The sequence below is a fragment of the Ochlerotatus camptorhynchus genome, unplaced genomic scaffold (genome assembly GCF_037179485.1).
Source record: "Ochlerotatus camptorhynchus isolate MF236.1 unplaced genomic scaffold, CSIRO-AGI_Acam_v1.1 ptg000099l, whole genome shotgun sequence".
Lineage (NCBI taxonomy): Eukaryota > Metazoa > Arthropoda > Insecta > Diptera > Culicidae > Ochlerotatus > Ochlerotatus camptorhynchus.
Window position 1 is genome coordinate 262149 of NW_027040589.1, and position 12515 is coordinate 274663.

Consider the following 12515-nt stretch of genomic DNA (forward strand, 5'->3'; position numbering starts at 1 on the left):
TCCACCAACGAAAAGATCTGGACTTCCTGAAAAACTTTGCCGAAGACAGTAACTTTTTGTATGGTAAGGATCTAGAAATATTTTATATATGCGAGAATTTTACATGTATACTAGTACCACTAAGTGAGAAAACGCTCCACCAACAAAAAGGCCTTGACCTTCTGAACAACTTTGCACAAGACAGTAATTTTCTATCTGATCAGGATCTCGAGATATTCCATGTTGTAACCAATTAAGTCAAATCCCACGTAGTACGGACACCGTTTATGCGGTTTCCATTCACATTTTCTCTATAATCCGCATTTTTGTGGGTTAACTGTGATAAAATTTTAGCTTATTTAGTTAAAAACAAGTTTTTTAATGAATACCCGTTGGTTTCATATCGATTGGTAGCTCGGCTGCAAAATGACAATTGAAAATTCACACTGTTGTACAAAGTTCAACGCGCGAGTACTCGTGTTATAAAAGTTGGTGCGAGTAACGGAGGGTTTAAGGGGGGTTTCGTGAGAATTGGTCTTTTGGTGGCTTCATACCTGAAAATTTATATCAATTTTCTTATCTTATTTTGTAGTTCAATTCATTTATTCATCATTTCAGTAAAAACAGTAGTTCATCAGCAAAGTCAGTAACATAGAGAATTGCAAATTTGATCATAAATCAATCCTTATTGACTATTTTATCAAAAATATTTCCCCTGATTTCACGAAGTAAAAATTGCCGTTCCAACGGCAATTGGTTTTCCTCAGCCCATGTGATGATAGTGTCAATACTGTTCAGCGCTGATTGATCTGGAACTGGTTCGTACTCCTCATCTTGGTTGTCATATGCTGTAGAAATGTTTGCAGTTTCATCCAGAGTGGTGTTCGTCACGCTTTCTCCTTCATAAAAATGTAAATCATGGTTAAGCACAGCATTGACTATGTCAGCATCAGACATGACATCGAATTCCGCATTCTCGTCTTCATTTTCGCCTGCAGCCGCTTTATCAGCAAACATCCGTTGAATTGTTACACTATCATCCCTAGAGCACCGGAACTAATATTTGCAATGTTAACATTTCAAAAACATTAATGGAAAATGGTCGAAATTGATCGAGTGCGTTAAGTTAGGAACCGCGTCAAATATGGTGCCTTCGCGGTAGCCGTTATTTTTAGCCAAGCTCAACTTTGTCTCTACACACTCGTGAGAGTCGCGAGACTACGATTTTTCTCAAGTTGAGGGGTCCCATGGCGTGGTTGGCTACACGTTCGCTTCTCAAGCGGATGGTCCATGGGTTCAATTCCATTGATCTTCTTATCAAATTTTGATGTATTTTAATGTGCCTCATGATAGGTTATTATCCAAGTCCGATTCTGGTCACTTTCCCGGGGCACCTGAAACTTGTCCGGAAGTGGCCAATATGGTCCAAGGTACTTATTTTTTTCCACCATTGATCTGGTTATCAAATTTTGATATAATCTGATGTGTCGCATGATAGGTTATTACTCAAGTCTGGTTCTGGCCAATTTTCCGGAGGCACCCGGAACTTGCCCGGAAGTGGCCAATATGGTCCAAGGTGCTTAATTTTTGCCACCATTGATCTTGATATCAAATTTTGATTTAATTTGACGAGTCGCTTAATGGGTTTTGTTCCTTTCAAGTCAAATTTAGCCTCATGGCCCATAAACACCGGAACTTATTCCGGCCATATCTACAAAACCAGTAGTTCGATTCCATAATCCTTCAATAGCGTTCAATGGGACCACTAAAAAACATTAAATGAGATCACATAAGACCAAAAAAAAAATTTTTTTTTTTATGGCTCGATTATCCGGAGGGTCCGCGTACATCGTACGGGCTAGGCAAAAATGTGCGTCTATCTTGAAAACTGTCGCTTTAATGGCCCTTCGCTCATTTTCAACTTCTATTCAATTTTCATACTGCCGTACTCTAACGGAACTATCCACCTACACTCTTCTAAAGATCATTCTCTAGCTAATAAATCATCACACTAAAGCTTCATGTTAGCATTTCCAACCAACTCTGATTTTACTAGTTAAAACAAAATCTTGAAAACATATGTGTTTGGCATTAAAAAAAAAAATATTTTAGCTTTCAGTATTTTAAGAATTGTTCTTTGACATATATTTTGAACTTTTCCTATGTCCTCAATGTACCGTATGCGTGATAATTGTGCACCATTGAGCAATGTCAAAATTAAAAAAATTTAAAAAATTTCGCTTTCGAGTTTTTTTTTAATTTTTACAAAGGGGGATGTTTCTCAAAGTTTTAAACTATGTTAATAATCGATCAAGTTTCCACTTGCTGCAATTACGGCCTCCACACGTTCCTGTTCGGTGAACAGGATTACCGGATTTTTTCGCTTAAGGAAGTTCAAGATTGTTTTGCATTGTTCGATTCGTAGCTCCCGGATGCTGTTGGTAATCATGTGAGTTTTTTTTTCGTGCCCTCGACTTCGCTCCGCAATCTTCCTTTACGATCTTCCGTGCCGTAAGGTCACTGATCCCGTGTTCCTTTGCCATTTTCCATATTAAACGCACTGGATTCACCCGAATCTTCCTTTAGATATCAGCGATAACCCTCGGAACCCAAGCTGACCTCGGAAGACCTGTGGCCACCTTCGCGGAAAGTTGTCCTTTCTTTGCTCGGTTCTCCTTTTGACGGTCCACCGGGACACTCCCACGGCGATTAAAATGTCGTTTTGCGACATTTGCGCGTGGAACAAATCACGAATACGCTGCCACTTCGTCATGGTGCAACTGTCAAACTAAGTAAACCGTTTTCTTTTATACACAGCCTACTACGGTATGCGCTATAGGTTACGTGCATGCACGGCGAATGAGAACGACTCAAATTTGAGTTTAGTTCACTTATAATCGCCAAAAGTGCAGGAACCAGGGCTGGTAGCAGGTCTCTTTTTAGTGACTTGGTCATTATACTATCAAAGATGCCAGTCACTAAAAAGTCACTTTTTACACCAAAAAGTCACTAAAGTCACTATTTCCCTTACAATAGTCACTAAAGTTACTTTTTCACTACTAAAATAGAGTGAAATTTAAAAATATCAACAAAATTTTTAAATTGAGAACTTGGCACTAAGAAAGCCTACAGTACTTTTTAAAAAATATACATATCTGTTAAAAAATTGAAAATTTTAACCAGGGTGACCAGTGAACCGCAAAACTTTAGAACATCAGGAAAACTATTGGGAAATGCCTACAATTTCGATTAAAAATTGGGAAAAATATACCTCCTTTCCCAGAAAATAAATTGTAAACCTTGGAAACTTTCCAAAGGTATTTGTCAATGATAGATTTTCAAAAGTCTTTCATGGATGATTAAGAACTTTAAAAAATCCAAAGTAAGTTTCAAAAGAATTTCAAAGGATTCTAGGGATAACACCAAGATATATCAGAGAAGAATATCAAAGTACAGACTACGAAAGTCTCATGTAAATCTTAGTGCTCTGTGGACCGATTTCTTGTTCTGCACTTAAATCTCAATCTAGGTTTACCTATACAGTTAAACTTGGCATACGAGCGTCGCTTTTGATTATTGTTTAAATTATTAGAGACGCAAAAATCAGCTCCGGAACAATTTTGGAAATAATTCTAATAAAATTGAGAGTGCATTTTAACGAGAGTTCTGAGATAAAATCTATGATGATTGGATGAGGATTCTAGTTCAAATTCTAATACGAATTCAACATTAGTTCTGAACTTTTGCTTAAAGGGGCTCTGTTGACAATTCCATGAAAATACCGTTAACTCCAATGATGGTCTCTGCGGGTTGTTTCTAAAAGAATTCTGGGGTGATTTCTGACGCTACTTCCAAGAGAATTCTAAAGAGTTCGAAATAAATGCCGAGCAGAATTCCAATAGAATCGAATTTTGAGGGTTCAATCTCAAAGAAATTCTGAGAAGAGTTTCAAAATTTGTGATGGATTTTTGTTTCGAGAATTGTGAGGAAATACTATGGGGATTCTAAGGAGAATACGAATTGAATTTCCAATTGAATGCAAGAGAGAAGTCCAAGATTATTCTAAGCAGAAATTTATAAAATTCATGCATGGAAATTCTAAGGATGGATTTATGAAAGGAGCCTTCAGAGAGTTCCTAGATGAATCAATAAATAGTCGAAAATAATCTACTTTAACTAATTATGGGTTTATTACTTCATGCGTGAATTTAACGATTTACATAGTCGGAGATGCTTAAATTCAACTATCAGACTTAAAGCGGAAATTTTATACAATCGATTAGGAGATTCAATTATAGAGTTGATAGTTCCGTTATAATACGGCAGTGTGAAAATTGTATATACAAAGTAGAATGCGAGCAGTGGACAATTTTGAGGAAGATACGAATCGGGTAGTTGTTTACGTCAGATGGTGACTTTAGCGTGAAACAATCGATAGAACTGTTTCCGCACATCAGAGGTACATAGGCAAATAGGCGATCATCCCTTTTGCCAGTGGTGGCAAGGAGGAAACACCCCTAACCATCCCTCATTAACGGATGAGCTTGGTAAAGGAGATGCTCTACCCTATTGGTACATTTTTTTTTTCAAAATTGTCTTTTGTTCGCTTTCTTCTTTCTATATACAAATTTCACACTGCAGAATCACCTATGTACAATCATATACAACTTAAGCAAAATTAAATTATTCAAATCGCTTCAAATGCTCTTCACAAGAGATTCCGTTGTGAGATTCGATTAAATTAGAGGAATTTATGAAATTTGATTTTAAGTTCCATGGCATAACAAGTTCTAAGTTACCATATAAATGGTTACTTATTAAGTATTTACAAGTCACTATTTGGTCACTATTTCCGTAATTTTAGTCACTAAAGTCACTACTATTATATCGCATTAGCACTACCAGCCCTGACTGGAACTCAGCGATAAGTTAATTTGCCTCATGTTTTCCCAGGTTTTTCCAGGATTTTCTAGGGAAAAATTCCCGAATTTGAGAAAAGTAAAGATTGGATTCACTCAGTCTATTGGTACTACTCCGAGACTGAATAAAATTTTCGTCAATTTCCTCATTTTCTGGCAGATTTTTTAGGTTTTTCATAGGAAACCTCATCGCTGAGTTCCTGCACTTTTGGCGATTATGAGTGAACTAAACTCAAATTTTAATCGCTCTCATTCGCCGTGTGCAAAGAAAACCAAGGCATTGTATGCACAGGTGAAACGGGAACCTTATTTGTACGATGGTGCAAACATTATCACGCAAACGGTATTTATTATATGTGCATATTACCATATTTCAAAGTCAGAAAATTTGAAATCAATCTAGAATGTAGTGTTGTTACCTGAAAAATGTATGTGGAAAGTTAGAAGCAATCGAGAAAATGCACAGTCCAAAATCAGCTGAAGAGTTACGGAGTTTCTTGGGTCTCATCAATTTTGTTTATCAATATATACCAGATTTGGAAATCAGAACATCAAGATAAATTTGAACGAATTAATATTATTCTACTTAAAGATGAGATACTGGGATTTTATGATCCTAAGGATGAAACATTCGCTATCGCAGATGGAAGTCCCGTAGGATTGGGTGTTACTACTATTACTTGTATGAGCTTACACCGAGAGATTCAACTGCTGCTGCCACAGAAACAGCTAAGAGCAAACTGATGGATTGTGATGATTACTATTCATTCGTCGCCAATCGTGCGTTCGATCCTGTTAGGGGCTGTTCATAAACTACGTAGACATTTTTTTTGGGATTCTTGACCCCCCCGTCCCCCTGCGTGGACAATTGTCCATACAAAATTTTTAAAATTTGTATGGGCCTTGGATAATTGTCAACCCCCCCCCCCTAAACTGTCTACGTAGTTTATGAACAGCCCCTTATGGGACAATCCTCCACCCTGAGCTGTATTTCAATAGCAGGACGCCGAACGTCGCCGATGATTGAACAAGCAATGAACAGTTAATAAACTGATTGACTTCTACACTTTACATTCTCCGTCAAATATGATTCAGAGCCATTTCTTGCAAACCTGTATCCGGATCCGGATCCGAAAAACAAATTCCCATAACTAAATCACTCTGCACTGAGCTGCATTGTCAGAGTGACAATATGGTCGTTTGAAAAGAAGAACGTCTGCTTCGTTCCATGATTCGATGCGGATTAAGTGAGGAAGCTAACTTTGATCCTCCCTCACTCGCCAACCCCCGTCCCACATGCAAGCAAGCACCAAGCCATAACAACAACAAGATAAATCCATTTGTTCCGTCATAATGTCTTCGCTGTTGTTGTCCTTGTCGTCTATTTTTTTTTGTTCGTTCTAAACTCGAGTGGAGCAGCTTTCATTCGGCTTTTCAGTAGTGCGCTTTTATTTGAGTCCTCCTGTTGGTTGGTGAGGAGTAGCACTCGTTCCGACTTCAGTGTGCCGTGCGGTGGTGGTTCGTGTGTGTGCATCTATTCAGATGATGATGATGATGATGATGATGTACCATCACACAGGATATAAACTTGTTTCACTTTGTGCCATCCCGCGGCCTCGTGGGAGGAGAGAGACAGGATGAGTGCGGCTAGGGGGTATTCCAAAAGCAAAGAACCAGATTAAGCTGAACTAGGAGCTTTTCGTGAATAGAATAAGGAAACAGTGTGCTCGTCGTCGTTTCCGGTTTCTTTCTCTTTCTGCCTGGGACTATAATGCAATAAAATGCCACGTTCAGTCAGGGTTCCTGTTGCGCGGTTGATTGGTAAAGGATTTACTAGGAAGCATGAATGTTAATTTAGAAAAATATTTGAATGTCGACGAAGAAGCATGATGGACTTTTGAAGCAGTTTTGAATCAGAACCAGGATCCATCTTTCGAACCTTGAACCAACAAATTGAAAATTTTCCTTTTGGCTACGTACTGTTTATCCGTATTATGAACTGAGTACTGCGGACTCAACCAATGTGCTTGTCAACTGGGAGCCAGCGCAAACTGTCAAACGGGAGCCTAACATTCAGAAGCTACAAAAGTAGTTACTCTTCTGTTCTTTGCCAAAAATTGTTATCTCTTAGAAATCAGAAATTCTTTTTCGTAACGAGTCACGCGACGAAAGCATATGAAACAGCAGAGTTTTTATGACTCAGTCGGGTTTTCAGTTTCAATAAAACATACGTTGGCGAAACAGGTACGAATCAAACTTTATTAGAGTCATGGGGGCTCGAGCACTCCTGGTTCAACGCTTTTGGCGGGATTCAACTGAGGAATAGCAAAAACAATTTTACACTGGAGAAAATTTTCAAGCAATTTTTCATTGGCTTGCAAAACAAAATCGGTGGACTCCGCAGTACCCAGATTATGAACTCGTTAGGTATCACGTTTTACATGCAGGCAGTGCTGAGCGTTGCTAATGCAATTGAAAGATTTTACGTGATATTCACCTTTATTCTTGTTTACGGCCGTATCCGACATTCGTACGAACGAACCGATTCGAACGAATTCGAAAAGGGTATTCTTGTTTTTGTTCGAATGTATTCGAATGCGATTCATATGCAAAAAAGTGTTGCCACATCAACACAAGTGTTCGACGCAATTCGGAACAGCCAGAACTGTCAAAACAAGTAATAATAAACAGCGTTCGATGTGGACAAACTTGTTATGATGAATTGATGCTGAAAAAGTTGAGAAATCTAATTTTATTATCAGGTAAATATGTGTTTATTATTATTTAGACGGATGATGTCTTTGGCAAACTTGATCTGGAACTCAAGGCCGGTGGGATGTTGAACAGAACATTTCGGAATTTTTCATATAAAGGAAGAGCAGACAAATAGCAAATTGTTAGATTTTTGTAATTCCTTCTTCTAATTGAACTAAAATCTTCACTGTTATTTCTTACTTCCTGATAAAATAACAAATTATGATCATCAAATTGTGAACTTTAATACAATTAACCATTTTTCGAATATCAATGCAGCATGATATCGAAAGATATAGCAAGATAAAACACACTGCATTTGAATGCTCACTAGCACTGCCTACTCTCCACCATCCAACATTCCAAGACTTCCCAATCTACTTTGTCGAAGAAATCATTCGTCTAAACAATCAGAATCTTGAGATACTTCTTCTTCTACGCATTTTAAGCTTATTGCTTTTCGCTTATTAGCTTATTGCATGCTCTCAACTTAGTGTTCTAGATGCACTTCCACAGTATATTGAGAGCTTTCGATGCTGACACCAATGCTTGATTTTAATATATTGTGTGGCAAACCTCAGTTACCTCTATGATGATACTCTAATGAATGATGAACAATGTATCTTGAGATACAGCAATACAAACATATTGACCATGAGTGCACACTAACACTGCCTAGCGGCTAAATTCCAGATTGTACTGTACACCATTCAAGAGCCCTTGGTTACACACTTTGAAATAACTTATTGCACACTTGACAGAATCCGTCTTTGATATAAAAGATGAGACGTAAACAAACATGTCACGTAATATTAATTGCTCCGAGACTGAAAAGTTCGTTGCTCGTCGAAAAGTACGTTTGATTGAGCAATATTTCGCGTAAGTTATGACTCAAATTTATATCAAAATTGACGCTCGTTGCATGAACTTTTCTAAGTGTGTACCTGACAAACTTTGCCGAAGACATAATTCATTTAAATACTCAGAATCTTGAGAAACAGTAATTCAAAACATGTTAGCTTTGAATGCTTACTAGCAGCACTTAGCGGAATAATACCAAATTGTTCTGTTCAGCATCCTACAGCCCTTGTCCTCCTGATCAACTTTGCTGAAGAAATCATTCTTCTTAATCATCAGGATCTTGAGATAAAACTAAACAAAATATATTGACATTGAATGCTCACTAGCACCACCTAGCGGGAGAATTCCAAATCGCCCTGTCCACCATTCATTAGTCCTTGAACTCTTGATCAACTTTTTCGAAGAAATCATTCGTCTAAATCATCAGGATCTTGAGATATTGCAGTACCAAACTCATCGAATTTGAATTCCCACTAGCGTATTCTACCTGGTGAAAATTTATTTTTCCGCCATCCGGCAGTTTGAGAATCTGATCAACTTTGCTCAAGTCATCACCTGTCTAAGTGATCAGGATCTTAGCTGTTATTGAACTAGCATTAATTTGCGTCCCAAAAATTTCAGAGAAGTTTCGAAAACATTAATACAATACATTGTGGTTAATTTTTTAACGTAGATGATTTTCTTTAATTAAATCAGAAATGAGCTAAGAAATAAAATCCGAGCATAGAAAATTGCGAACAATACAACAGCGGAAAAAAAAGACCCCAGTGTACTTCAATGACGAAGAACTTGCGGGACGAGAGCTTGTCAAAATGATGATCTTCCATGTATTAGGTATGGGGTAATGCGCTACGAAGAGGGGCGAGTCTTAAAATAATTTAAAATGCTAAGTCATTGAATTTTCAAATTTTTACTGCCAAATTCTTACAACTTCCGACAAGCTTACAAAACTTCTGAAAGGTCTACTGAACTTCCGACAAGTTAACAGAACTTTTGAAAAATCAAAATAGCTTCCGGCAGTCTTACAAAACTTTCGCTAAATTCACAGATCTTTCGATAAAGCTGTGGCAAACTAGATTACAGCTGAAAATTACGTTAATACAGACTGAAAAAAACATTTCGATAAATTCATGAGTAAAACTTACTCCAAGATATAAGCGTATAACATTCTTAAATTTAATGGATCTTTCAAAAAGCATATAGAACATCCAACAAATTTCCATCAATTCCGACAAGTTTAAGATCGTTTAGATTCCCTGAGTTTCCAAGACAAATTTACAGAACATTCGACAAGTTCAATAACTCTTGAAGCCTCACTGAGCCGTAGAACTTCATACATCTTCAGTTCTATTTCACTAAATTATTACACAGTTTTCTCAAAAAAGTGTATTGTTGAAGTGATTAATTTATTTACAAAGCGGAAAATAAACCATCTCTCCCAGGACTCTCAGAACCTGTTCCGGACACACCATAGGCGATCGAAGAAATATCCTAATGCCCATACATTTCTAAAAACAACGATATGCAGCTCGATTAGTTTCTTTTGGAGTGAAAAATTGACCACCAGGGCTCCATCACATGACCCTAGTGAGTAACGGAATGAATGAGGTCACGCATCTCAGCAATCACTGAATGGAATTGTACAAACTAAACGAAGATGTGGTATTATTACAGGGTTTTGGAATCGTTCAAATTACTTTTATATTCAAGAACAAGACCAACGTTGGCAATATTGAGTGCTTTAGACCTAATTGGTGACTTTCAAGAATGGGGCCCTTCAATTATTACGTTAGCATTTAAGTAGTTCGGAATAGTTATAAAATTAATGGCAATTTGATTAAGACTTGACGCAATCCAAAATTCCTGAAATGCTTTCTATCATTTCGTATTTCATTGATAGGAAATACATTCCTGTCATTCTGCCATCTTGCTAAAGATAATTTGATATTAGATTTGCATATGTGCTGAAGTTTCAATGTAAAAATTTCTGTTTTTGGTTTTCAATTTTTCTAGATGGATTTTTTTCCATTTCCAGGTTGTGTCACCGTTGTTCGTGACGTTGTTGGGCTTGGGCTGCTCGGATTTCCATCATCCGCTTAGAAATTTGCTTGGTGTAGTGAGCCATAGCGTCGAGCTTTTTCGCTTGAATTTTAAAAAGTTCCAACAGATCTTTGTGGAAATTCAGCTGCTGTTCAACTAGCGTTTCCAGCAATCTCAAACTCCGCAGGCCAAGTTGTCTTGAGCGGATGGGCTCTTGGTGAACTTCAACTTCAGATAATTCGTCGACTTGATCATGGCCCACAAATGAACCACTGTTATTTTGGTCCGCCGCAGGAGCAGCCACAAACGAGAGCGATAACCCTTTCTTCAAGCGAGATCAATTCGACTATCTTGTTGGGGTCGCCCGCTGTAGCTTGCTGCTCCCTTCGATTGTGGGCCAACCTCCACTTCAAGTTTGATTTTCAGTTAAACCAGACCTAAAATGTCAACATGAAAATTAGATAAGATTGTTTATTTCATTTGCCTTTTTCCATGCAGCAGATTTTTTTTTCAGGACCGCCAAGGCTGTTTAAATCTCCAGCTAGATATTTCCAGAATGCTCCTGTATCAGATCCAGTAAAGCCTCTGGCTATATCCGGATGTTCTTCCAGAAGATCCACCATCCTGGTTTTACGTAGTGCTTTTGCCTTTCGGTCTTTTCGACCTAAAAGAAAAAAGAAATATCACAGTTATCAAGCATCACTTTGTAACTATGTAATCACATAATTCAATCCAAAACACAAAAAGGGTGTTTACTTGCATGATATGCAATTACTTCAAATTGGCTTGTAATCCACGCATAGATTAATGAACAAATTAATTCAAAAAGGCCTTACACTCTGGCCCGACTCCGATGCACTTTGCTATGGAATGCTATGCGTGATCCGCAAGTCTCGAGTGACGAATGGAAAATCAACAAAACAAACTCATTCGAACGAAAATGGGAATTCTACAATTTGTTCGAACGAACGATGTTCGAAACTCTGAATGGTTAGAAATGGTTCGAACGAAAACAGGAATACGAATGGGGGAAACTTTCGAACGTTTTCTATTCGAACGAAAACAAGAATAGAGATGATTGAGAAAACTATTTTTGCAATCGTCACTGGAAGAATTGATTCTCACAAATGGCTTCGCCAACAAATTATTAATTTTTTCGTCAATTACAATGTATCCCAGGAGAAGGGGCCAGTTTATGACTTGGAGAAGTTCATTGGGAAGAAGGGTCTGATCTCACCATAGGTGAATTTTGCCGGTTAGCATGGAAATGCATTGAGTTTGTTCCCGTACTTGCTTTTTTGCTTTTGTTGTAAGTTGCTGTAAGAAAATAATACACGAATCTCCACCGCCAATTCTCTATAGTCTTGCAACAAATTAAGCTGACTTTTCGTGAGTGTCAAGTTTGGGGTTGACCTTAGGGCCCATGCATTAATTATAACACGCTAAATCGAGGAGAAATTTACCCCCCCCCCCCTATCGTGACGTTTTTCCTATACCTAATGCATTGCTTGTTACAAAATCTTAGACCACCTCCACCCCCCCCCCCCCCCCCTAGAGCGTGACATAATATATGCATCAACCCTTAATCACATACAACAAATCAGGTTGAAATATTTCTGGGAAATGGCGGTGGGTAGACGGCACTGCCCGTCGTGCAAATCGCAGATTCCGGTATTATTTTCTTACAGCAACCTACAGCAGAATCAAAACTCTAGTACGGGAACAAATCTGTTGCTTCAGAAAATATAGATACTTAACAAATAAAAACGCTGCGAATTGCTTCGAGATAAGAGCATCAGGTTGCTGAAGTACACGTAGAACAAATCCGCTCTGAAGGAATCTTGACTGTAACCTGAATTTTCTTCATTCTACCAGCGCTTCACCAAAATGAAACAAAGCGAGGCTTCGTTTGAACGCTGACAATTGCAACGGTGAACAGGAAATTTACGGCTTTTATGGTAC

General features: G+C 38.0%; 1 protein-coding gene across 1 annotated transcript in view; it reads left to right on the forward strand.

Moving 5' to 3' along the window:
- The window catches only part of LOC135698968 (latrophilin-like protein LAT-2), a 260484-nt gene that overhangs the window by 100895 nt on the left and 147074 nt on the right, over positions 1-12515 (forward strand). The gene's annotated exons all lie outside the window — the stretch shown is intronic.